Below are 27,314 nucleotides of genomic sequence, written 5' to 3' on the forward strand. Positions count from 1 at the left end.
AGGATTTGAACCCAAATAGTTTGAACCCAGCCACCCTGTCTTGTATTCTTTAACAAACAGCCTAATTTTGCAGTATTTAATTTGCTAGAGAATGAGATGTCTACACTCCCACTCTCACCACCATTACCACTACCACCATTCCACACTTAACAATTAGATCTACACAAATATAAACTGTATTCAGGTATAACTGTGGATTAGACCTAAACTTTTAGTTGTTCTGGTTCACTGCATCAATTTGCGTGTCTTGTAAGTGCTAAGAAACTTTAAGTACTTATTCTTGTAACTTGTGACAAGGTAAATCACCAGATCTGTAACTTACGTTCAGTAATTCCACTATCACTTAAAACCAACCACTGTTAAGAGATTGTTCATTTCCATTTTCCTCTACCTGTTGAGTCTCTTACGCAAAAGTCTTTTTTTGTCATCTCAGGATCAAAAGGCAAATTTAATAGGAAGTTTTATATGACTGTTGTGAACGTCTAAGGAAGAATATAATTGGCCCTTCTTGAGTCTGGACTGTAATGGAATCAGCCAGCATTTAGGGGGAATTTAGTGAAAGATTTGGTTTGATGGGATAAAAATTAGTCATTTGGGTAAGTTCATATACTTTCAGTTTCCTCCCAGTCCACCAAAGGGAATTTTCTTTTGATAGTACAACACCCTGTTCCTTTACCCTTAGAAAAGTTGATCTTGCAAGGAAGGTCATTTCCTAGTTTTTGTGAGGAATTGCTGGAGAATGAGTAGAAATGAACCGGGTATGAAAAGCTGGAGGGCATCTTAAAGTGCTGGAAAAGGGGAGGAAGACGGAGAGATTATGGATTTACTGGGCTGGGAATGGAGAAAATGTTGAGGAGGAGGGGTTTAGGTGAAGGAGACATTTTGGAGAGTGCAGTGTGTGAAAAAAATTGAAGGGAAGTAGGGAAAAGGGATATGAGAAGCGTGGCTTGTGATTATGAACTGAATCTTCTGTAACATATTTTGAAATACCTGAGTAAAGAATGGAATTCCTTTTAATCTTACAGGGAACGAGGAGTGGCCCAATTATGAGTTGAGTTGTGTTTCTTTCATTCTTTAGAGGGAGAAGATGGATTGTTAGTTTGGGTGGTGTTGAGTTTGAGGTTCCTGAAGGATCTCAGGTAGCAGTGTCCAAAAAAAAGTTGGAAATACAAATTTAGAACTCTCGAGAGAACAGTTGTGGTTACAGATAAAGATGGAGGAGCTATAAGCAAGCAGATGTGTTTATGGAAAAGGGTGAGCCAAGAAGGAACTTTCAGGACACATAAAATAGAAACACTCAGAAAGAAGAGGTACCAAGAAAAGCCACCCTAGTAGTAGTCATATGACCAGATGAGGACTAGGAGAAACTGGTCTTCAGGCAGCTAAAGAAGGAGACAGTTTCAGTGATAAAGGATGGACCAAATATCAAATACTATAGAACACCAGCGTGCTAGAGCCAGCTCAGACTGGCTTGTGAGAGTCAGCTGTTAAAATTTTAAGATTTTTGTGAGCCAATTATTATCCACAACCATTATTTAAAATACAGTGGTGTATACTTGCTCTTAAACAAGTTATGTTAAAAACACAACAAAGGTATGGGGCACCTGGGTGGCTCAGTTGGTTGAGCACCTGACTCTGATTTTGGCTCAGGTCATGATCCCAGGGTCATGGAATTGAGCCCCCCATCAGGCTCTGTACTGAGTGTAGAGCCTGCTTGGGACTCTCTCTCCCTCTGCCCCTCTTCCCAGCTTGTGCTCTCTCTATATAATTTAAAAAATTTTTTAATAAAAACAAAAACAAAAAACAAACATAATAAACACCACAGGCATCACTTCCTAATCATTATACACTGTTGGTCCTTCCTAATCATGTATACATTATACATTGTATACATTATACATTCATTATATCCGTATGGTAGAAATGCTGTATAGCATGTGTCACTTCGCCTGTTCTTTCCATCTCCATGCTCAGTGACGTCATGTTGGTAGCATGAACTCAGTCACGGTGGAAGTATTTATACCACCGAAATTGGCAAATACTGCAAATCAGAGCATTTTTCCCTGAAGGAGAACCACTTGTTTCAAACACCAGAGCAACTTTGGATAAATAGAATTGAAAATTGAGACTAATGAATTTAGCAAGAAGGAAACAACTTGTAAATTTTGCTTAAGTGTCAGTAGCAAAGTGGGTTGAGAAGTGAAATAATAGAAAGTGAAGAAACATGTTCAAATAAGTTTGAGGAGTTAAGGCAGATTATTACTGTTTTTTTTTTCAATTCTTATGCACTTTTGGAGATTAATAAATTAATCTCCAAAAAAAAGGAGTAACACGTGCAAATGTTTTTATGGTAAAACTTTTCTGTTGGAAAGTCTTAAAGAACTGGCTACCTACAGAACACATTTTGGGAAATGTCATTATATTTCACAAATAAGATGATACTGGTTGTAAGTCTGAGTGAGATAAATATCCCCATTATTAAAGGTTCTTAGTTTTCTAAAGGAACAATGTCAAGAATGGATGTTGAATTTTATTGAGTATTTTTTGTGTTGTTTGAGATAATCATCTCATTTCTTTTAAAATATGACCTAGTGCTGTGACATGTTATTTAATTGATATTCTGATGGTAAATCTTTACCTGAGGTAAATCCAACCTGATTATGGTGGTTTGTTCCTTTAGTATATGATTGGATTTGCTCATTAGCATTTTATTTATAATTTTAAATCAGTATTAATAAGTGGGACTGGTATTTTTCTCTTTGTTTTTCACTACTTTTTTTTCTTTAAAAAATTATTTAATATTTATTTTTGATAGAACACAAGTGGGGGAGGAGAAGAGGGAGAGGGAGACACAGAATCTGAAGCACGCTCCAGGCTCTGAGCTATCAGCACAGAGCCTGACACAGGGCTCGAACCCACAGACAGACCATGAGATCATGACTTGAGCTGAAGTTGGATGCTCAACTGACTGAGCTACCCAGGCACCCTTTTAATATCAATATTACGCTCTTTTTGAAAAAGTAATTTGACCACAAGTTTGTATATGTTTTTATTCATTCAATTTTGTCACAAGAAAATGAATGATCTCTTCCTTGAAAGTTACAAAAAAATAATCTAGAAAATTATCTAGTCCCAGAGCTTTTTGGGAAGTAATTCTTTGATAAGTTTTTGATGGTTTTCATTGTTAATTATTTTTCTGTTTTCTGAAAGTTGTTTCAAAAGTCAGCTTTTGCCATTTATACCATTTCAGACAAATTAGTCTGATTAAATTGCCCTTTGGCCCAAGTTATTATCTATTTACATCTGCATGAGGATTTTTAGTAGAACCTAAAAAGTTGGATGAGTAGATATGAACAGCCCCTATTGAATGTGGGTTCTCTTGAAATGTAAGGGGTTTGTCTGCTGTTTTCACAGTCTTGGTTCTCTGGTTTATAGGGATGAGTAGAAGGATTTACAATCTAATGAGTATAAACCAATCTGTAATTAACTGACCAGGTGGAGAATGTGGAAGATCCTTGGTATGCATTACCCCCCAAATGGATCTTGTTTCTTCCCTACTGTAGTTTATGTTTGGAAACTACACCTTCAGTGTATGGTACAATGCAATTTTGAATGTGTTCAGAAAGGAGATTACTGATCTCAGTTATAGGAGGGGTTCCTGGGGGAGGTTATGGAAACCTGTCTGCCTCTGAAAGCTGCAGGAGCTGGCCCAATTTTCTCTTTGATCCAACTCTTAGGGCCACAAGCTAGGAACACATGGCAGTTTACTTTGTTCTTGTCTACTTCTTTATGAATTCATATATATGTCAAAGGGAAATTGAGACCAGTGTCAAGCATTGCTAGTATGATTTACCTTAATCTGGAATCAACATTCTTTAATTTTTCAGATGGAGATTTTTTCAAATTTTTCTTTATTAATATTCTTTCCTTTTTTTCCCCATATAGTTAGTTGAATTGTAAAAAAAAATTTTAATGTTTATTTTTGAGACAGAGAGAAACAGAATATGAGTGGGTGGGGGGGCAGAGAGAGAGAGAGAGAGAGACAGAATCTGAAGCAGGTTCCAGCCTCTGAGTTGTCAGCACAGAGCCCTACACGGGACTCAAACCCACCAACTGTGAGATTGTGACCTGAGCCGAAGTCAAACCCTTAACCGTCTGAGCCACCCAGGCGCCTCAGTTGAATTGTTAGTTGAATTAAGTGTAAAAAAATGTCAAAGTGGTAACCCATTATAGGTAAAGTTATTTCTCATGTGTTATACATGTTATATGTAATGAATAGTTTTGGTGTGGGTACTCCTTCGGTTTTGACTAACAAATCAGAGAGCATTTATGTAAATTGCTCTCATATAGGTTAGTAATCAGTCAGAAAACAAAACATACAGAAATGAAACACTAACAAATCAGATTTTTCCATAGAAGAATATTTCCCATTCTGAAAACAAACAGTTGTTATTAATGTTGAGTCTACATTAAGAAATTTTCAGTTCCCAACAAGAAGTATTAAATAATGCTAGAGAAACAAACAAAATACATTGGCTATAGTTTATATTTCAAGTTAGAAATAACAAAATGGGATAACACTTTATACTCATGATCCACTATTTTTATGTTATGTATCAAGTAATAGAATAGTTTTTGCAAGTTCCAAGCTTACAAAGGTGTAGAATTAAAAAAAAATTTAGAATTCTGTATCGATTATACTGTGCAGGTCATCAGGTCTGGATGTTGGGGCATTTAAGGCCATGATGATAAGGCTTTGGAACTAGATGCTATTTTGTCTTTATGGAATGTACAGCTATTCTAGAATCCCTGCGCCCTTCATAAGAACCAGGGATATGAATCCTGAGACCTTTGGCACATTTACTTGAATACTCTACTCTCTGGGTTTTCCTTTTAAAAATCTCCACGTGGAATGTGCTGCATCTTCTGTCCCTAAATGATTGTGACACATGCCTATAATTTTACTGTAACCATGTAACAGCCATGTGCCATCTAAAATGAAGTTCTATATTTCAATAAATAGCATCTTTGCTGTCTCTAACCTTTATCAAACACCTGTCTTTTGAGGTTATTAATCCTTTTAAGATCTAGTTTTTCTAAAGTCTGTCCAATAATGTAAGTGTCATTATTAATTTGACATAAAAGATGAATGAGTAGGGGCGCCTGAGTGGCTCAGTTGGTTAGGCATCCAACTTTGGCTCTGGTCACGATCTCGCAGTTTGTGAGTTCAAGCTCCGCGTCGGGCTCTGTGCTGACAGCTCAGAGCCTGGAGCCTGCTTCAGATTCTGTGTCTCCCTCTCTCTCTCTGCCCCTCCCCTGCTCATGTGTGCTCTCTCTTTCTCTCTCTCTCTCTCAAAAATAAATAAACTTTAAAAAAATTTTTAAAAAAGATGAATGAGATAAAGGACCTTAACTCCTGATCAGTGACAGAGTAGGAAAGTAGGTGAAATGAATCTAATACATGTCTCTTTAAGAATATTCTCCAGCCCTGTGTGATTTACAGTGAGTCTGTTGGTAGTCTGTTGGTTACTTCTAGAGAATATAAAAATAAGGGAAAACAAGCATTCAGAATGAAATACAACAGAGAAAATAAATGTATTTGTGCTTGTACATTTTGGCAGCATAGGTTGTCTGAAAACTTTGAGTATATGTATATCAAAAGTTTTGTGTTTTTTTTGTTTTAATTATTCAGATTTGAAAGACATCAACTTTAAGCCACAGTGTACAAGAAGGTCATTTTCTCAAACAAGAGTCACCCTTCCACGGTAGGTAAATGCAGAATTTATTATTTTATTCTAAATTCATATTAAAATTTATTTTACTTATTAAATTGGTATTTTTAAAGTATTTTTTTAAAAGAACATGCAAATTCTTCATAGTATTTTATTGTAAAATTTCTTAGAGGGATTTTATTTTGGCTATCAGAATACCTTCTACTATATAATTTACCAGTCAGTTGAAGGAGAACCCAGTAATGTATTTGTCACAGACAAAACAAAGATAGAAGAGTGACCTAGAAGTTGAAAAATAACTTAGATCCTTAGAAATAAGTCTCAGTACAAGTATATTATTTTAGGTTCCTATGATATTTACAATTAAATTGAGATTAAAAAAAAGTAATATCTTGCCTGGTTCCCTGTAGGCCATGCAACCATGATCCCTACTCACAAAGGAGAAAGTGATTTCAATATTCAATACTCATGTATTTTATTTGGGGGGTTAAAATATGATACTACAGATATTTATTTTATTGCTCAAAATTTTCCAGCTCCAGATGGCCAAAGCTGAAATAATTTGAGCAACTAAATAGCTATACTATTGAATTATAGCTCCCCAAATAAAATATACATATGTGATTCCATATTGATACAGGTAGATTATTGAACAAATAAATGTGCAGTTAAATATGTACAGTTTTTCTATATCACTTATACCTCAACAAAGTTGTTTAAAAGAAGAAAGACTGAAGAACTACCCAGATCTGGAGAAAAAGAAGACATGGCAACTAAATGCTATGTGGGGTCCTGGAATGGATCCTGGAACTGAGAAGGGACATTAGTGGGAAAACTGATGAAGTCCAAATAAAGTAGTTTATAGTATTGTGACAACATTAATTTATTAGTTTTTTAGAAATATTTATTTATTTTGGAGAGAGAGAGAGGGAGGGTGGAGAGAGAGAGAGAGAGAGGGAGACACAGAATCAGAATCAGGCTCCAGGCTCTGAGCTGTCAGCGCAGAACCCAACATGGGGCTCGAACCCACTAGCCATGAGATCGTGACCTGAGCCAAAGTCAGGCGCTTAACAACTGAGCCACCCAGGTGCCCCAGTTTATTAGTTTAGATCACTGTACTGTGGTTGTAATATGTTAGCAGTAGGGGAAGGTAGGTGAAATGTACATGGGAGCTCTCTATCTTTGCCACTTTTCTGTAAGCCTCAGATTATTTCAAAATAAAAAGTTCTTTAAAAGTCACACTGGAGGGGCACCTGGATGGCTCAGTTGGTTAAGTATACAGCTCTTGGTTTCGGCTCAGGTCATGCTCTCAGAGTTTCATGAGTTCGAACCCTGCATCAGGCTCTGCACTGGCAGCATGGAGCCTGCTCAGGATTCTCTCTCTCCCTCTCTCTCTCTCTGCCCCTCCCCTACTCGTGCTGTCTCCGTCTCTCACAAAATATATAAATAAACTTTGAAAAAAAGTCACACTGGAGTCCCTAAATAATCATTCTTAGTAGATTTTCATTGATTTATAGGGTGAGTTTCTGTTTGTTTGCAGATCTTAGAACAGAGAGAAGCAGGGACCTTCTTTCCATCAAGGATAACTCCTTGAGCTGTGTTTCTTAATCCTGTCCATACACACTGCAGTCCCCATCTCCACAAGTTTGATTTCCACTTAATACTTCAGCCAGTTACTTTCAGTCCCCTGGAAGACCTGTGAGTGGGAAAATTCCACAAGGCTCTGCCTTCTCGGGAACCATCTCTTAGCAAAGTTTTTAGTTGGTGACAATCAGTGTCTGATTTGAATTTTCAAACCCAAACTGTGAAAGCATTTAGATCTCATTAATAACCTCTTGGTCCACCAATCTTCATTACCCAAGGCAACATCTGAACAAGAACTTAAAATTAGGAGTCTTATATTGGAATGGTGAAGATGAGGGAAGATCACGTTTTTAAGTTAAATGTCTGGGAATTCGGTGAATACAACTAGTACTAAGGGAACTTTGATTCTTAAAGGAAATCGATAGTAGGATTAACTTTGGTTAGAAAACCAGTGTAACTTTAGAAAAACCTAAAGCCATTTAAAATTGAAAGACCAACCTCTTGAAAGACAAAAGGTAAGGGGCAGGTACATACTTTGGCATCTGAATATGAGTGTTTGGTCCACATCCAAGCATTTGGGCATAAAAAATTAAATGCTAAATATTAGGAATTCTTCCCTGAAGTCTTTTACTTTTGCCAGAAAATCTCTTTGTGTGTTCAGCCAATTTAGAAAACTACACTATTTTACACACTTCAGGTGGAACAAGAAAAAAACAGACGTTTGTCCCTAGAGCAGTCAAATTCATAGAGACAGCAGGTAGAGTGGTGGGTGCCAGAGACTGGGAGGAGGGAGGGATGGGAGTTAGTGTTTAATGGGGACAGAGTTTCAGTTTGGGGAGATGAAAAAGTTCCAGAGATGGATGGTGGTGATGGAGTACAGTGTGAATGTACTCAGTGCTACCGAATTGTACATTTAAAAATGGTTGAAATGGTAAATTTTTATGTTGTGTATATTTTACTGCAATTTTTCTGAAAAACCAAAAGGAAATAACAGGTTTTCTGCAGTTAACATTTTACTTCTTTGCCAGGGTGCCCAGCTGTAAGGAGAATATCTGCTTGAGGGCATTTATTCTTAGGAGTTTTTAATTTTATTATTAATCTAGAAATGATTCCTTGGGCATCATTTACCAACTGGCAGTTTAAATGGCCCCTGTATCATAAATTGTGTGTGTAAAAGGAATCCTGGTACACAGGAAACAGAGCTGGGTGGTAGGGAGAGTTGCTTGTGAGGTTAATTTATAACTAAGACAAATGAATCTATAAAAAGAAGAAAAGCCTCATAAGAAATATGTTAACTGATGGTAAGGGAGAAAAAAGGGTTTAGATAAAAGATATCTGAGCTTGTTTGGTCCCAATGATTTTATGGCTGAGGAATTCAATTATAGGTGTACTGGGTGGAGTAAATCACAATTCTGTAAATTACTAATAGGACACAACGATCTTTATCGTCTTCTGTATGTGCTCACATGCAAAGTTCAGTCCTGCCCTCTGTAAATAAACTCTCTGCCTAGCTATACTGCTGTGTGTGAATTCAGAGCTTCAGGATTGGAACAGAGATAATGTTTACTTTTAAAAGCTAAGAGGCAGGTAGGTGGTACATTTAGAAATAAGATTAGGAACTAGAACAAATTGCTTCTGCTTTTGAATTTTGATTATTGGGTTTGTTTCATTTTACACTAAATTCTTCTAAGACATTTTTATGACTGAAAAAATATTTTTTTTTTTTTTTTATAAATTTTTTTTTTTTTTCAACGTTTATTTATTTTTGGGACAGAGAGAGACAGAGCATGAACGGGGGAGGGACAGAGAGAGAGGGAGACACAGAATCGGAAACAGGCTCCAGGCTCTGAGCCATCAGCCCAGAGCCTGACGCGGGGCTCGAACTCATGGACCGTGAGATCGTGACCTGGCTGAAGTCGGACGCTTAACCGACTGCGCCACCCAGGCGCCCCTGAAAAAATATTTTTAAATAAAAGATGACATTCTTATTTGTGCATAGTTTCTTCCAGATCTTATTAATGTGTTCACATTTTTTACTTACTAGTAATTATAGTATATGTGGCATTTTTGCTTCTTTTACTGTTAGATCATATAAATCTTTCTTTGTTTCTACCTGGCTTCCAGATTTGTCATAGTGGCAACACAATAATACATGTACCACATGACTTACTAAGCAAGTTTTGAGGTAGCTTCAAGTTTTTTTATTATTATACAATTACTATTCTGTATCGTTACATATAGTGAATGTCTTCATGCACGTATTTCACTTTTTAAAAAAATAGCTGTTTGGGGACATTGCTGGAAGAGGAGTTTCTATGTTAAGGGGTTTGAGCAACTGTATTCGTCTCTCATCATTAGTATTTAAGGCATTTCAAATTGCTCTGGAGACATATTACCAGCAATATGAACAGAAATGTATTTCCTCCAAAGTATACATTTAAATGATTTCTGTTTGTAGAAATATGTATGTGTGATAGTAGAATGAGGGTGGGGAGTGAGGGGCTTCACCAAGTTTAGGTATCAGAATAATATGGGGGTTTTGGTGCTTTTTGTTTTGTTTTGTTTTTGGTTAGGAAAAAACCGACTTAATTCCAGGGAGTTGCAGATCATTTCCTGAGGTTATGCCAAATTTAAATAAAATGTAGACTGTGTTGCAGGTCCCTTAATGTCCTTCAAGTCCACATGTTGCTGGTTAGAAAGGAATGACTGCTTTTGAAAATGTGGGTTTTACAAAGTAGGACTTCTGGAGAGATGGATACAGATCAGTTGTTTAAAAAAGATTTATCTAAATCAAATATTCTAAACTTGTGCCTTGAATATTCGAGGGGAATAGTTACTTCAGAATAAAGACACAGAGAAAATTTTAAGGTACAAAATTACATGGTTAAAATGTATTCCAACGAACAGGAAAAAGATTAGGGGTGATTGTCTTTGCTTTTCATTCTAAACTTTAATTTGAGGGTTTCAGTGATAGAGTTAATGACCTGAAACAGAGATTGTAGTTTTTAATTACAGTGCAGTATATTGTTTTTTTAATATCAAATAAGCAATGTAATAACAGTATGGATCATTTAAAGAAGAAAATTATCTGTAATCTCAAATTGTTATTCAAACTATTCTACAAGTTGCCTTCTAGTTCTTAATATACACACATATTTTGATATGTGTATGTAGTATTTGATAAATACATTGCTATCCCTGACCCCCAAAGTCTACCCAATTAAGGACTTGTGGTAAATGATTTCTATATTCTCTTTCCATTCGAAAACAATGTTTTGAAACCTAACTTTATCTAAGCTACATAGTATTTTCTGAAAAAAATGTGTGTCAACCACCGTGGCTACTGTCTTTACTTAAAAATGTTAGTCGCAGCTGTAAAATGTTGAGGGTTAATTCCTAAAAATTAAGCCTGAAAGAAAAAGTTCGTGATATAGAGACTCTGAATTAAGAGTTTGTTAGACTGCAGAACACATGGTAGAATTGATTATTTGAGATTCTTGAATAATAAATTAAATGAAGCAGTGTCCTTAAGTAATTTTTAAAAAACTTACTGTACAAATATATCTGATAAGAGAGGATATAAAAAATTACTTTTGACAGTTCCTTAATTTTCACTTATATCCTATGCTTTCATTCTTAGAAGAGAAAAATATTTTAGTCTTTTTGTAATTTCTTAATTTTAATTTTTTCATCAACTAGCACTGTATAAAATGGATTTTGGCACGTAATTAGGAAAACTGTACATGTCCTCATCATCTCCCCTTCCACAGTTTTGTTTGCCTTTAAAAAAAATACCAAGAAGGAGCTGGAGAGTCCTAGCTATAGCATGCTTGATTCTTTGGCTACTTTGAATAACTCCCATGTTACAAATCATGTGTCTCAATTCTACCACAGTGTCATATAGTTAGAGGTCAATCATTGGAAGCCACTATTATTCTGTGGAACATGAAGTAACTGTGATCTCTCTCATTTTGTTCAATTTTTTCTTTGTACTGATGAACTCCTTGTCCTTCAGTCCAGATCCTGTGATCTGAAATCATTTAAATTACTAAAAGTTTGATATTTTTAACCTTTTATACTCTCAGTAGACAGGACGTAGGAAATTTAGTGACGTAAACATCTTTAATAATCTTTAAAAGTCATAAGACTTGGTAGCTGGGACAAAAAACAATTAAGTATAAATTTCAGGGAAATACCAAAATGGCATGACTTTTGTTTTCTTTTGTTAGCAAGCCACATGGCTTTCCTCTCAAACTCAAGGAATATGTAGTGCAGGCTCTACTTTTATGATTCTGGTTTCATCTGCATCACAGAAATATATGTTTTCCTAAGTTTACTCACTATAATTTGTGATTGCTATTTTTCTTATCTGCGAAGGAAGTACAACAGCTCCCACTGGGGAAATACCATGTTAAGTCAATCCTAAAATAAGAAATCTAAGGGAAAGGTCACATCCTAATAACTTGTGCAAATCTAAATTCCCATGGAGCCTTAAAATTATTTTGTAGGAGTAGAGTATTAACAATGTGCTGTTGAACTTCTTCCAGATGAGAGCACTTTTTTGTGTCCAGAAGTAACCACTGACGTATAAATATAATTGACAAGAACTAATTCTTTTAGCAACCTATTTTGAATATGAAGAGAAATCTAGCATGACTATTAAACCATGAAACATTTTTTGCTGGTTTCATTGGAAATATAAGGTGTACCATTCAGAAAGTATTATAATAATTACATACAAACAATGAAGACGATTTTTCCTACTACACGTAGATGTTTATTTTTATTTGTATTATTTTTTGAAGATTTTTATTTTTAAGTATTTGACCCAATGTGGGGCTTGAACTTATGACCCAGAGATCAACAGCCCTATGCTCTTCCTACTGAGGTAGCCAGTCTCTTTACTATAGACATATTTAATCATCAACTTTTTACCAACACTGACCTCCAGCTATGCTTTAGAAGAACGCTAACTATGTAATTCGAGAGAACATTGCTGTTTTGGGAGTTGATTTAGCTAAATCATGGGTTGTAATATTTCCTCTTCTGTTAATTAGCACTTTCTTAAAACTTGAGATCGCAATTCCTTTATCTGTTAAGTGGGAGATGTTTATTGTGAGGATCGAATAAGTTCAAATATATAAAGGGCTTAGGACATCCTTACAGTAATATATAGCTTTAAGGTATTATTAGAATTTTTGCCTTAAATTTTTATCTTCTCCAAATGAAATCAAAGTGGACAGAGGACAAGTGGTTTATTCCATCCTACTCAAGGTAAAAGTCACCAGAACACCCTGATCAGTGCTCCATTCACTGGCCAAATCCAAGTCATTTTTTAAAAGGGTGGGATTTAAGTGGAAGCCATTCCATTATACTGTATAATACTGTACAAGTGTTACATTTTGCCATCAGGATGATTGTTTCCTAGTACATAGTAATTTTTTTTTGAGGGTGCATTGTTGGAAATGTGTCTTGAAAATGTTTTTATTTGTTGCTTTACAGAAATGCATATCCTTATTGCTTAATCTGTACTTTTTTTTTTTTTTTTTTTTTTTTGAGAGAGAGCATGAGAGTATAAACAGGGAAGGGGCATAGGGAGAGAGAGAATCTTAACAGGCTCCACACTGGATGCAGGGCTCCATCTCGTGACTGTGAGATCATGACTTTAGCTTAAATCAAGAGTAAGATGCTTGGCCCATTGAGCCACCCAGGCACCCCTATTCTGTACTTTCTTATTACCAATTAAAGTGGAACAGAATGCAGTTTCTGCCTTTTGACCTGCTGCTATTTCTTTCCTTAATTCTGATTATGTGTTTTCAGCAATTTAAGGATTTATAGGAACATACCTGGTTGCCCTACCTGCTGGGGTCCATTCAGTAGCAAGAGCCATTTGTTGAAATTATTGACATATTTCTGCATTTAGTTATTTTAATTTTAGACCCCATAATAATATATTGGCACATAATAAGAAATTACAAAATAATTTGCTTAAATGCTTATCTGTATGATAGGATTTCAAAGAATCTCTGTAACTATTCAGTATGTCTTTAAAATATCTTTGTTCAAGAAAGGCGTTAAGCCCCTTTATTGTATTACTTAGTTTTTTTTTATTTTGTTTTAAGCACCCATATGAAAAGAGTGACATGTAACAGATATGTACTCTATCACATTTTACCAGAAAAAGTGCTTACTAGAAGCAGTCACACTTCTAAAAATGCAGTGCCTCTGTGTCTGACAAAGTAGACTAACTTCCTTTACGTTCACATCCTTTTAAAGAGTAACTGACCTGGGATGGGGTGGTAGCTGGAATGTGTTGGAGTGACTTGACTTTCACCTTCTGTGAAACATGGTTATAAAAAATGCTGCCAAATTGTGTTTTCAGTATATAGACGATTTTTATCCATCAGACTTTGAAATAAAAGTAATAGCAACAACAAGTAAGAGTCTAAGAATACATTTTTTGTACACTTCTACTCCCCAGTGCCAAACTTTCTATATATGAATCTACTGATTGCTGCTACTCTACATTTGTTTTTCCAACCTTTTTAACTTCTCTGATGTTGATTTAGTTTAAATTTTCCTTACCTGAAAATTGCAAGTTATCTGACTCAACAGTTTACTGTTTCCATTTCATCCTCCAAGTTGACAGTTATCTTTCTAAAACGCTGTGTGTTTACATTTTACCTTTCTTTCAGGGAGCATTAGAAACTTTGTGGTCAGCCTCAGCCTACCCCTTCAGGCTGTCCCCTCCAATTTGCTACCACAAGTATTACGGTGCAGCCTTGCCAGACTACCAGTGTTCCTCTCACAGCATTTGGTTCATAACTAGAATATACCAATCATTATATCAGACTATTACTGGTTTTGTAGTCAATATTAGGGAGCTTCTCAAGAGCAGAGACTATTCTCTGGGTATCCCTAGCACTTAACACAATTCCTAGCAAATATTGTACCAGTATTAAAATAATGTAATTGAAGTTAATGATTTAGATATACTTTTATTTCTACTAACTAAACATAGTATTATACACAGCCTTGCCTAAATATCATTTTAAAATTTACCAGCTAGAGATGCAAAGCATGTACAGAATTTACTTATTTTAAGAAAAGAATTTCCAGGGGTGCTTGGGTGGCTCAGTCGGTTAAGCGTCTGACTTCGGCTCAGGTCATGATATCACGGTCTGTGAATTCGAGCCCCGCATCAGGCTCTGTGCTAAAAGCTCAGAGCCTGAAGCCTGCTTCAGATTCTGTGTCTCCCTCTCTCTCTGACCCTCCCCCATTCATGCTCTGTTTCTCTGTCTCAAAAATAAATAAACATTAAAAATTAAAAGAAAAGAATTTCCATGATACTATATGTATTTGTAATTTTATAGATTTAACCTTTACATAAGCTTTTTCTTTTTGCAAATAATGAAAGTGAATCCATAAAACCACATAAGTACCTAATCAACTACTTTTTACCTGTATAATTCAGGAATGAAGAACGTTTATTTCACAGACTAGTTATGGTCTTTCAATTTTCTATTGCATTTGAAGCAGGACTTCTAAGCCAGGTAAAGGCCTAAGATGGTTATTTGTGCTGACATCTTTTTTTTTTGGTAACCAGTTTATGTGTATTATTCACTAAACAAGTATTTATTGAACTAGTTTCGTATATCCAGCACTCTTCTAGACAAAACAGAGATGAGATAGTCCTTGCTCACAGTCTTATGTCAAAGACAGGACCTACACATATCACATGAGAGAATTAAATAACAGAGCTGGGCAGTGTGTGACTGAGGAAAAACATGTAGTAAAAATTTGTGGCAGAAAACACACATGCAGAGCTGGAGTGGTGAGTAGTTTCATTAGATGCTTGCCACTTGGAAGAAAGGATATGGATACATAAGAAGGAAGAAGCTGGAAATTGTAAACATAGGCATCATGGGGTAGGAAGTTCAAGATAATTGGTGGGCATGTTGCACTTGAGAGTCAATGGGAAGTTCACATACAGAGGAAAAGAGCTGGGTTTGGCAGGGAACAAACACTGGACTGAGGAACCTGGACTTTGTCTAGGAAGCATTGGGAACTTGAAGATGTGGGGATGGGGAAGAGGAAAGACAAAAGCTCTCTGTGGAAGGGACAGAGAGAGATATCTTGATAACTTAGAAGATTTGGTGACTAAGAAATGAAGAGGATGAAAGAAAAAAGGGTCAAAGATGAACTTTTGGCTGATATAGAGAGGTGAGATATTCAAAGAAATAGAGAGGAGGGACACTTTTGGGGGAGGAAGATGAGCTTGCTTTTAGACTTGTTGAATTTGAAGTGAAAGGTGGAGTATCTAAGAAGAAATATCCCTCCTAGAGAGATGTGAATACAGGATGAGCCTCATTTCAGAGGGCGGAATTAGCCTGCTGATTGGCGTGTCATTGGCACAGAGTGAAGCTGAGGTCTTCAAAAAAAAAAAAAAAAAAAAAAAAAAAAACACACAGGTGAAGTTTGGAAGAGGAAGATGAGAGAGAGGAAGGAGAGGTATCATTGATGCCAAATGAAGAGGGTTTTAGGAAAAGGGAAAGAAAATAGTATCTCTAGTTATCTGGCATTGTGGTAATAACTACATATATAATCTTATTTAGTCCTCACAAAACCCTGTAAAACGGGAATTATGATTATCCCTATTTTACAGGTGAATAAAGTAAAGTTTAGCGTGGTTCAGTAACTTGCCTGAGAGTACACTGCCAGTGGGAGGTGGAATCTGAATTGAAACAGATCTTTCTGCCTCCCAAGCTCGTGTATTTTTTTTACTGAAATAAAATATAAAAATGACAGCATAAGATCAATGATGAATGAAGAAAGAAATAATGCCGTTAACAGTTATAAGGAGACTGTCATTTAAGATTAGAATGTATGTCCAACGATAAGAGTGTTTCAGCAAGTAATAGGTAGTATGTGAATAGGGAATGATTTTAGACCACTGAGAATTTTGGCAACAAGTAGGACAATTCTACTGGAGCAGCTAAGTCAAGTAAACTCAGGAGAGAGCACATCAGTGGAGAAGAGGAAATAGTATAGGGGTGAGGTCTCAGGAAGGCCATTGAAAAGAAACAGACCCTGTGGGGAGAAAAGACTGCTTCCACTAAGTTCATAAGAAAGGATAATGAGGTTAATGTGACCCACTCTCCCAGTGGAGATAAGAGGTAGGGTGAAGAAGAAAGGTGTCAGGTAAGCATAAATTAAAAGGACTAGTTATAAAGATATTCCCGAAGTTATATCTTACTTGGAAGAAAAACTCATTAAAATAAAGACATGGCAGCCAAGTGACCTTAATCAAATCTCTTTCCCTCTTCTAGACACAGTTTCCCCATATGTTAGACAAATTAGGTTAGACAAATTGATCTTTAAAGACCCTTCTAATACTTAATTTTCTAAGTGAGTAGAATGGGTCAACTTTGGTCTGTTCACAGATATGGCAGTCATATAGCTTTATATATCAAAAGAATTTGCAAGCAGGGATAACTAAAATTAGAGCTCAAAGGAGACTTGAATTTTAAGTTCACAAATCAAAATTTTTAGGTATATTCCTTTCCCCTTTATTAAAAATTATTAAAATGTCTGACTGTATTGCTAACTGTAAACTCTCGAAGTCAAGGACTATATCCTGTTCTCTGGCGTGTCCTTAGCATAGAGCATAATGCCAGCTACACAGTAACAACTCAATAAATACTTATTAAATGAATGAAAAGTCAATTACAAAATAAAATGTCACCAGTAGAGGCTTCATATAGTACTCTCTCCATGTTTTTTCTCTGCTTTGATGGTTCTTGTCAGTCTCCCCCATGACAATTCAGAAACATGTTAATTATGTTAAGACAGTCATGTACCTGCCTTGTTTTTGTATCATTTTAATTGTTTTTCATTTGGCTACTAAGCTGATTTCTTATAAAACAAAAACAACAACAAAAACAAAAACAAAACAACAACAAAGAAAAAACAAAAAAACAAAAACTAGGGGAATTGACTAGTTAATGGAAATCTCAGGATTTTTCAAAATTATCTTTTGTAGTAACTTAAAAATTAATTAGTATCCTAGTTTCCCATCTTTTATTAATTTAAAATTTATAATTTATTCTGTGAAGGAAAAATGATTTAAAAAAAACAAATCTATTTCTGAACAAATGTAGTGATGTTTGTGTAAGGAAAAATAATGCCACAAGAAGTCATCCCAAATTTAGTAATACTTCCCATCTTAAACACATGATTTCAGTTGTCCCCAGGCTAGCTAAATGTTATAAAATGTCACCATGATACATTTACTTCCTTATGGGTTCTTATTACCTCCTCAACCCCCAGTAGATGGAGTTATAAAAACCCTGAGGTATGACAATATAGTTTATTACATGCTAGTTAGAAGTATTCTGCCAAAAGAAGCTGAGAACTACAGGAAATGGATTTAAATTTACAGCAGTTCAGTGATACGGAATATACTTTTTTCAAACCACTCAAACAGCAAGCCAATTTGTAGCTTTAATGCTTGGTATGGTGGAGACATTACAGCCATGCCAGAATCAACAGAGACATCTCTGGTTAGTTTTCTTAAATGAGAAAATATTTTTGCAAATACACGTTTTTATATACTTTATACCACTTTCTAGAATATTGTGAATTTTACTTAGTGCTATTTTGAGAGTCACTGATTCTTCTCATCTTTCTGATGAAGAATTAAGCCAGAGTTGACATTTCATTGTTAGCCAACTTCACCTTCAGTGATCCAATGATCTGAAGATGTCTTTTTATCCGTTTCTTTACCAAGCTTCAAGCTTGCAGATTGGCATTGGTCCTTCTTTACCCTGAGTTAGAGATTTACAGTATTTGTTTACATGGGTTACATAAAAATGCAGACTTCAGTAAATAGCTTTTTGATTCTTGGATAGAAACTGAAATATTGGGCAGGACAACTAAGTATCAAAACACCGAATGCTCAGTGGAAGCTCTATAGTTAGTAATCCTGGGTTTTGAGTGGACATAGCATAGTGTGTAGAATCAGCCATCCTGTGAAAATATGTACTTGAAGGAATGGATAAATGAATTTTTTATTTCTTCCTTAAAAGTGTATTCAATTTTAAGTATTTATTTTTTTTCAAAATCCACAGTATTATTTTAAAATGAGTCACCAGTTTACTATGACATACATATAAGCTATGTCGAAAAGATATTGTAGAATATATTCTATATTTAGAATATGAGAGGTAGAATAAAAAGTATTGAGTGGTAAAAGAGAAGGAAACTGGATGTTTTATCCTAATTTGCTTCTTCTTCTTTAGAGTGCTGTGGATTTTATTTTAGCTGTTACTTGCCTGACCACGGGCAGTGTCACCACTTCTGTTACAGTCTTCTGTACTTTGAGAGTTAGAGCCACCTATAAATCAGCAGTCTGAGTGGAATCTTGGCAGATGAGGTCTCAGTCAGGAAACAAGCATTTTGTTTATATTTAGATAATTTGAGAGCCTGGCCTCTGGGCATTCTGTAAGAAGTCCAGAAAAGAGAAGCCTGAAGAACAGAATATTTATTATGAATAGATGTTACCTTTCTCTCAAGGGTTTAATTCCAAGCAGCTTGAGTAAAACGAAGGACATTGTCTCTTTTCACTTACTTGGCAGTATTTTTAAAAGAGAGTGAAGAGTCCAAATCAGAAGAGAATGAAGACCATAGCAGAGAACATAAGATGACAGCTGGCACAAATGCCTTTTTGGCACTGTTGAGAAAGGCCTCAGACTCAAAATCTGAAAGGTAGTAAGAGAGATCATTGTTCCACAGTACAGTTGATACCTTTGGGAAGGTCCTTTGAAACATATATCCATGTCACAAAAGAGGTGGTAAAATCCCAGGGTTTTTCAGCCAAGAATGGCACTTCTATTAGAATCACTCATCAAGTTGAAAGACAAAGCAAACAAACTGAACAAATAAAAATAATTCTTTAGCATCTGAATGGCACTGGAGTTCTGTGTTTTCCCTTGTAAAGCGTATGTACTGTAAGTTAGATATTGAAAGAACTAATGTTAAGTTCTGCTCTTAGAACCTACTGTGCAGAATGACTGTACTCTAACTTTTCTCTCCTTGATTTTGATAGTCATTTAAATCACTTATTATCACCTCTACTAGTAAAAGATACAAAGGATAATAAGAAATCAGAATACTTAGATTTGTAGCTCATCTGTTCTTCATTTATCCTTGAAGCCTCTAGTATTCATCATTAAGGATGATTAGTAATTAACTTGAGCCATAGAATTAGATTTTGTACTGCTAGATGTGGATAAACCAGTTATGGGGACTTCCATAATTCCAAAATATGATTAGGTGATTAGTCATACACTTATTACTGCAAATTCTTGAGATCCTTGATTTAGAACAAGTTTTTCTATTAAAACAATGTATTGTATATTTTTTACCTCTGTTAGGTCATTAACCTTTTAGTTGTCCAACCAGTAAATAAGCAAGTTCTTCTGTCACTGTTTTTTATTGTGGTAAGTTATATTATTTAACATAAAATTTGACGTTTTAATCATTTTATTTTTATTTCTTTTTAAAAACATTTTTTTTAATTTGAGAACAGTTGACACACAGTGTTACGTTAGTTTCAGGTCTACAGCATAATGATTCAGCATTTCTGTTTGTTATACTGTGTTCACAAGTGTAGCTACCATCTGTCACCAGACAACACTATTATGATATCATTGACTGTATACCCTGTGCTGTACCTTTTATTTCCATGACTTAGTCATTCCATAACTGGAAGCTTGTGTCTCCCACTCCTCTTCACCCATTTTGCCCCTACCCCTACCCCCCTTCCCTTGTTGGCAGCCATCAGTTTGTTCTCTGAATTTATTGGTCTCATTCTGTTTTTGCTTGTTTTGTTTTTTAGATTCCACATATGAGTGAAATCATGCTGTTTGTCTTTCTTAGTCCGACTTATTTCACTTAACATAGTACATAATACTAGGTCCATCCATGTTGTGGCAAATGGCAAGATCTCATCCTTTTTTTATGGCTGTGCAATATTTCATGGTGTGTATGTGTGTGTTGTGTGTGTGTTTATCATTTTTATCTGTTCATTTATCGATGGGCACTTAGGTTGCTTCCATATCTTGCCTATTGTCAGTAGTCCTGCAATAAACATAGGAGTGCATATATCTTTTCAAATTTGTGTTTTCATTTTCTTTGGGTAAATACTCAGTAGTGGGATTATTGGGTCATATGGTATTTTTTTTCTTAATTTTTTGAGTAACCTCCATGCTGTTTTCCACAGTGGTTATGCCAGTTTACATTCCTACCTACAGTGCATGAGGGTCCCTTTTTCTCCCCATCCTCTACAGCAGTTGTTATTTCTTATGTGTTGTGTATTAGCCATTTCGACAGGTGTAAGGTGATCTCATTGTGGTTTTGATTTGTATTTCCCTGATGATGAGTGATGTTGAGCATCTTTTCAGGTGTCTTTTGGCCCCACTTTAAGTATACAATCCAGTGGCATTAACTGCATTCACAACATTGTACAAACACCAGCCCTGTCTATATCTAAAACTTTTCATTATCCCAAACAGAAACTCTACCCGTTTAAACAGTAACTCCCCATTACCCACCCCTAGCCCATAGTTATTTCTGTTCTACTTTCTGTCTCTATGAATTTGCCTATTCCAGCTATTTCATATAAATGAGTTCATATAATATTTGTCCTTTGGTGTATGGTTTATATCACATTTTTAGCACAGTGTTTTCAAAGTTCATCCATGTTGTAGCACATATCAGAACTCCCATTCCTTTGTTTGGCTGAATAATATTCCATTGTATTTACCTACCACATTTTGTTTATCCATTCATCTGTTGCCGGACAGTTGGGTTGATTCCACCTTTTGACTTGTATGAATAAGGCTGCAGTGAACCTGTAAGGGTTCAAGTATCTGTTTGCATCCCTGTCTTCGTTTCTTTTAGGTCCATACCTAGGAGTAGAATTGCTGGCTCTTATGATAATTCTGTGTTTAACTTTTTGAGGAACCTCCAAACTGTTTACCATAGCTGCTGCACTATTTTACATTCTTACCAGCAGTGTACAAGGATTTTCACATCCTCTTCAACTCTTGTTGTTTTCCCTAGTTTTGATTACAGCCATCCTAGTAGGTGTGAACTGTTATCTCATTGCAGTTTTGATTTGCATTTCCCTAGTGACTAATGATCTTGAGTTATCTGTTCATGTACCAATTGGACATCTGTATGTCCTTGGTCAAATGTCTGTTCATGTCCTTTGCCTTTTTTTTTTTTTTAATTGGGCTGTTTTCCTTTTGCCTTTTTATTGTTCTGTCACTTTTTAATTCATGTTCTCACATACCTCTCTATATAATAAAAAAGATAATTTGAGCTCAGAGAAATACTTCCTATCAGCCTTTCATTGCCACACACCTTGACTTTCATCCTGTTGCCAAAATCAGTACCTAAGACTCTCTCTTCAAATGGAAACTTTTTTTTCTGAATGCCTTGATACTGTGGAATTCCTTGTATTCTTTCCCAAATTTCAGTTTAATGAGCCCATGTGGAGGGATGGAGAGGTGTAACGAACAAACAAACATCTGTTTTCTTAGAGTGATGGAATGTTAGACCTGGAAGAGACCATCTCTTTCTCAAACCGAGATCCAAAGATTCTTTGAGGATCCGCAAGTATATTGTTGGGATCTGAGAGTTTTAGAATTTAAAAATACTACATTTTTACACTAATAATAATCTAAAAGGTCATTATTTAAAAGCCCAAATTTCACAATTCAAGGACATTTTAATGGTTTCTTATATCACTTCTCTCATCTGGGGATTCTAGGACCTCTGGGGAATCTGAGGACACAACCTTGGCAGGTCTCTAAGACTTTTTTCTTCCTTTAAAAGGAACCCATACATTAGTGAAGCTTAAGAAACTCTGATCAAATCCAACGCCTTTCCTTTTACAAATAAGGCCTAGAAAAGTTAAGTGACTCACCAGAATAACACGACAAATTAATAAAACCAACCAGCACTAAAACCCAAGTCTTCTAAGGCTTTATTCAGTGTTCTTTGTGCCAGAATGGGGATACTGCAGGGATCCCATCATCACTGAGTTTAAAATATAGTGGGAAAGCAGAAAATGAACAAGGAATAACTAAAATGATGTGTGTGAGGGAGGAGAAGGGTAATAGGAGTAGTATAGAATGATAGGGTGGTTTAACCTCATCTGAGGGTTTGGGCAAGAGATTTTTATGCTGACAGTCGAAGAGAGAACAGAGTTAGCTTAAGGGAGCCCTGAAAAGAATAACGTTCCAGAGGAAATAACATGTGTGGGGACTCTGGGGTGAGAAAAGCATAGTTTACTTACTGGTTTAAATGAAGAAAAGGAGTGAAAAGAGGGTTCCGAGGTAAACAGGGACCAGATTATTCCAGTAGATTTAAGACAATTAGAAGTCAATATGGAGTTTCAATAAGGAAGTGATGTAATCTGAGCTGCCTCTTTAAAAGGGTACTCTGGCTGCAGGTGCAGAATTGATTGGAGAGGAGATAAGGCCAGACAGATGTAGGGAGACCCTGTAGGAAGAAGCTACAGTAAAGATATGTGTAAGAGATGAAAGTAGCTTGGTTTAGGGTTGATAGAGAAGATCAAGAGAAGTGGCTAAATGTATTTAACAGGTAGAATCAAAAGGACATAGTGATTGATTGCCTGTAGGTATTATAGCAGTCAGTTTTGATTCCCTTTTGGGGGGCATGATCAGCTGTGGGATTGTTGGAGCTGTTTACTAAAGATAGAGCACACTGAGAGAGACAAGTTTTGAGGAATAGGTGATGATTGCAGTTTTTGACCGGTTGCTATTGAGTTGGCAATGAGATATTTCAGTGGACATCTCAAATAGATGTTTGTATGCAGAGCTGAAGCACGGAAGAGGTAACCAGGGCAGGGATACAGATTTGGTTTCAATATATTCATGATATTTGAAACTTTCTATAATTGGATTGTCTAGGGAGAGCATATGGAATTAGAATTGTGAAAGAGCCTAAGACAGAGCCTTGAGGAAGGAGAAGCCTGAGTGATAGGGTAATTGGTATCTCAGGGGCCAGGAAGAAGACAAGGCAGTGGAAGAAAAGCAAGGATTCACGGGTCTGCTCTTTGATGGAAAAGTTAAATGGTTGGTTCCATACAATGTGTACGTACCTTGCACACAGAGATATATAGTTTTATACTACTGATTGTCAAATTAATTTTTCCAGTCCTTTTCCCAGAATCTAATCGTGTGAAATGTTATAAACTGTGATGTACAATGGTAAAATTGAATTTCTGGTTAACTCAGACAGCGAGAAAACCCTTTTCACTTCTGGTTGTATAAAATCTTTCTTAAACACAATAAGCCATTTTTCTGTCTTGGTAAATATTGTGGGGTGAAATAAAATTTAAATTGAATTTAGATAACTGAATTGGTGATTCGAGAACTTTTAATGTCTTAGTTTCACTTTGAATAGCAGATGACATTTTTTTCTGAAGATATAGAAAATATTAAAGATTATCTCAGGAAATGCTCTGGAAGCTGCTTTTAAAAACACTTTTAGGGGCACCTGGGTGGCTCAGTCGGTTAAGCGTCTGACTTCATCTCAGGTCATGATCTCGCGGTCCGTGAGTTCGAGCCCCACGTCGGGCTCTGTGCTGACCACTCAGAGCCTGGAGCCTGCTTCGGATTCTGTGTCTCCCTCTCTCTCTGCCCCTGCCCCGTTCATGCTCTGTCTCTCTCTGTCTCAAAAATAAATAAACATTAAAAAAAAAGTTTAAAAAAAAAAATAAAAATAAAAAATAAAAACACTTTTAACTGCTTCCCCCCCCCCTTAGCATTTGTCCATTTTTTTTCTAAAAATACAGTAACAACTTTCAGCACACTAAGAGTATTTGATTGTTAATGAAAGTTATATTCCATTTGTTTTTGTTTAATAGCTGGGTTTTTATATAATTCTAACTCACTAGAACCAGGTGTATCAGTATATTCCTCAGCACTGTTATTTTTTTTTAATTTTTTTAATGTTTATTTATTTTTGAGAGAGACAGAGACAGAGACAGAGACAGAGACAGAGTGTGAGCAGGGAAGGAGCAGAGAGAAGGAGACACAGAATCTGAAGCAGGCTCCAGGCTCTGAGTTGTCCACACAGAGCCCGACACGGGGCTCAAACCCACAAAACGCAAGATCATGACCTCAGCCAAAGTCGGACACATAAGCAACTGAGCCACCCAGGCGCCTCACTCAGCACTGTTAATTTTATCAAAATGTGTACTCTTTGATCACTGACTCCAAATACAGCTATTTCAAAATTATTCTACTGACATTACAGATACAGCTATGTGTGCGGTGAAGAGCCATCTGAAAGGTTACGCCTAAATTAGGTTTGAGCAGATTAAGTCATGAGTCACCTGCACAGGGCATATTTCCAGTGGTAGCAATACCAAAGTGAATCTTTTAATGAAATAAAATACCCTTTAAAATGGGGTCTTTTGGGAGGGAAACTAACATTTATACTTTGTGCCAAACACTTCTAAGTGCTTTACATACATAATTTCTCTACAAATAAGGAAATTGAAACTTGAAGTGGTTCAATAGCTTCCCAAAGTTGCAGCCCTGACATAGGGTGGTGCTGGGATTCTAGGTTAAGTTTATCTAATTTTAAAACCAGTATTCTTTCCATTTACACCTCTGTTCCTCACTGGAAGCCAGGAGACCTATGTTCTAGGTCCTGCTGCATCCTCTATGACCTTGGATAAGCACAGTAGTTCGTTTGCATTCACTATCCCCCAGGCATAGTTTTGCCCCTTCCCCCTGTCTAGAATGCTCCACACTTTCCATCCCTGTGTTCATTCATCCAGTTGGTAATCAGTCCATCAGTTGGCCAGATGATGGTCTTTGATCATGCAGTAAGTTATTGAGGTTCTGTGACATCAATATGAAAGTGACATAGATGCATGGCCTTTGTCTCTGAGGAGGTCACACTCTTGTAGTATCTTTATCTTCCTTACTATATAAGCCCTCGCTGAAATCCCATTTCTCCCATGGAGCCTTTTCTATGAGCCATCCCATTTTGACATGCTCTTCGGAAGTCCCTGTGAAACTTTTCATTTGTTTAGCAATTAATCAGCTGCTACCTTGTGACATCTCTTCTATCATTGGCTAGAATCTTATTCAAATCATGAATCATTGCTTAACTTTTCACCTCTTTGCAGCTTCTTTCACCAAGGTATAAATTCCTTAAGGGCAGGCTTACCCTTCTCTGTATTTCCCACAGTGTCTTGTAAATAGCAAAAAATTTTTGACTGGATTCATTCAGCAAATGTTCGTTAATTTGCATTAAATTTTTAAGTTCAGAGTTTACTCTTTTGGTCAGACATTCTAGACTGTCACTTAGCTTCCCTGAGTCTCAGTTTTCAGTAAAATGGAAATAATTCCTACCTCTTGAGATTAAATAAATAATATATGTAAAAAGACTTTGTACACTTTAGAAGACTATCAAGTGTTACTGATTATTTTATACTTTGTGGTGAAAGCAGCCCTGTCCTGAATTCTTGCAGTAGATACTATGTGTCCCAACATTTACTTCACGTGTTCACTTGATCTATTTTTATCTCTATTATCCTACTGTATGGCTCTCTTTGCTGTTTTAACTTACTTGCTCTTCAGTTTATTCTAACTTTTTCTCCTTTATTTTGTGTATTCCCAAGTCTTAATCGCATTTACAGATGTGGACATGAAAAATAGTATGAACTGTTATGAGGCTAGCCTAATATAATGGATCATAGGGTCCATCAAATTAATGGGCCCATCATACTACAAAGCTGAGAATAGTAGAATTTATTGTTAATTTTTGCTCAAGGTAGCTAAATTCATTCACTTGTAGTTTCAGATTGATATAAAGGGTTTGTTTTTAGGAATTTGATATGAAGATGCTTTTTAGTCTATATGAGAGTTCTGTATACTCTTCAAAGAATATATTAGGACTGGTACCATCAAAGCCTATATTGCCTTAGGTCGTCTGGATGGAACCATGGCAGACTTAGTAATAACCCCAAAATACAATAGTTTCAATAGCTAAGGCTTATGATTAAGATTTCCCAAGTGTTACAAATTTACTGAATTGCATTATTCTGTTCTTTGCTACTTTGGATGCTTTGGTTAATTTGACGCTTTGGTTAACCATCAAACAAAGTTTATTTTACTGCCTTCATTGAAGTATGCTTTTTTGATCATTTAAAAATATTAATAATAGAGTCATTGTCTTTTCTAGCTTTTCTAGAGTGTGATTCTTGTGTCTCTCACCTCTTGGAAGCCTAGAAATAAATATATTGACTATTATTGTTATTTATGTTGAAAGATATTAAAATGAGATTTGTAATCCAAATGGGCATTACTTATTTCACATCTGGTTGCTTGAAAAGTGGCCAGATGCAACAATTCTTAATGCAAGACAGCCTAGGGCAAAACCTTTGCAATTCACACCCTCCTTTGCAAAACAACTGCCCTGTGTGAACCTTTCACATTAAGAAAAAAAGAAGAAAAGCAAACAAAGAAAATTTGCTTCACTGCATTTAATTATAAATTTCCAATAGAAGTGTTCATATGATCCCTACATTCACGAGCTAACAACCATTAGAAGTGGAAGACAATGTGTAAAAAAACAATGGCAGCCTTGACCTAGTTTCAGGGCCAGGCCCAAAGACATCATGAAACTTCTCCTCTCTTACATATCCTCACTTAGCTGATTTTTTTTTTCTAACGTAAGCTCCATGCCCAGTGTGAGGCTTGAATTCATGACCCCCCCCCCCCCAAACCAAGAGTCATATGCTAAGCTGGCCAGGTGCCCCCACTCTGCTGAATTTTAAAGTGATTGATTATATTCCCAGTTGCCTGTGACAGTCTCAGTTTTATCTGTTGTTTGAATGTTGTTTTTAATATTGCCCTCTTTCACTCTTGAAACTGTCCCAGGTTGGGC

The 27,314-nt window shown here is 36.1% G+C and overlaps 1 protein-coding gene across 2 annotated transcripts in view; it reads left to right on the forward strand.

Annotated features, from left to right (window-relative positions):
- PPARG (peroxisome proliferator activated receptor gamma) overlaps positions 1 to 27,314 on the forward strand; it is a 134,798-nt gene that overhangs the window by 18,440 nt on the left and 89,044 nt on the right. For both annotated transcript variants that reach the window (XM_049642738.1, XM_049642739.1), the window contains exon 2: positions 5,693 to 5,765. The gene's annotated coding sequence lies outside the window, so the exon portion shown is untranslated. The remainder of the gene's footprint in view (positions 1 to 5,692; positions 5,766 to 27,314) is intronic.

This window comes from Panthera uncia, chromosome A2 (genome assembly GCF_023721935.1).
Source record: "Panthera uncia isolate 11264 chromosome A2, Puncia_PCG_1.0, whole genome shotgun sequence".
Lineage (NCBI taxonomy): Eukaryota > Metazoa > Chordata > Mammalia > Carnivora > Felidae > Panthera > Panthera uncia.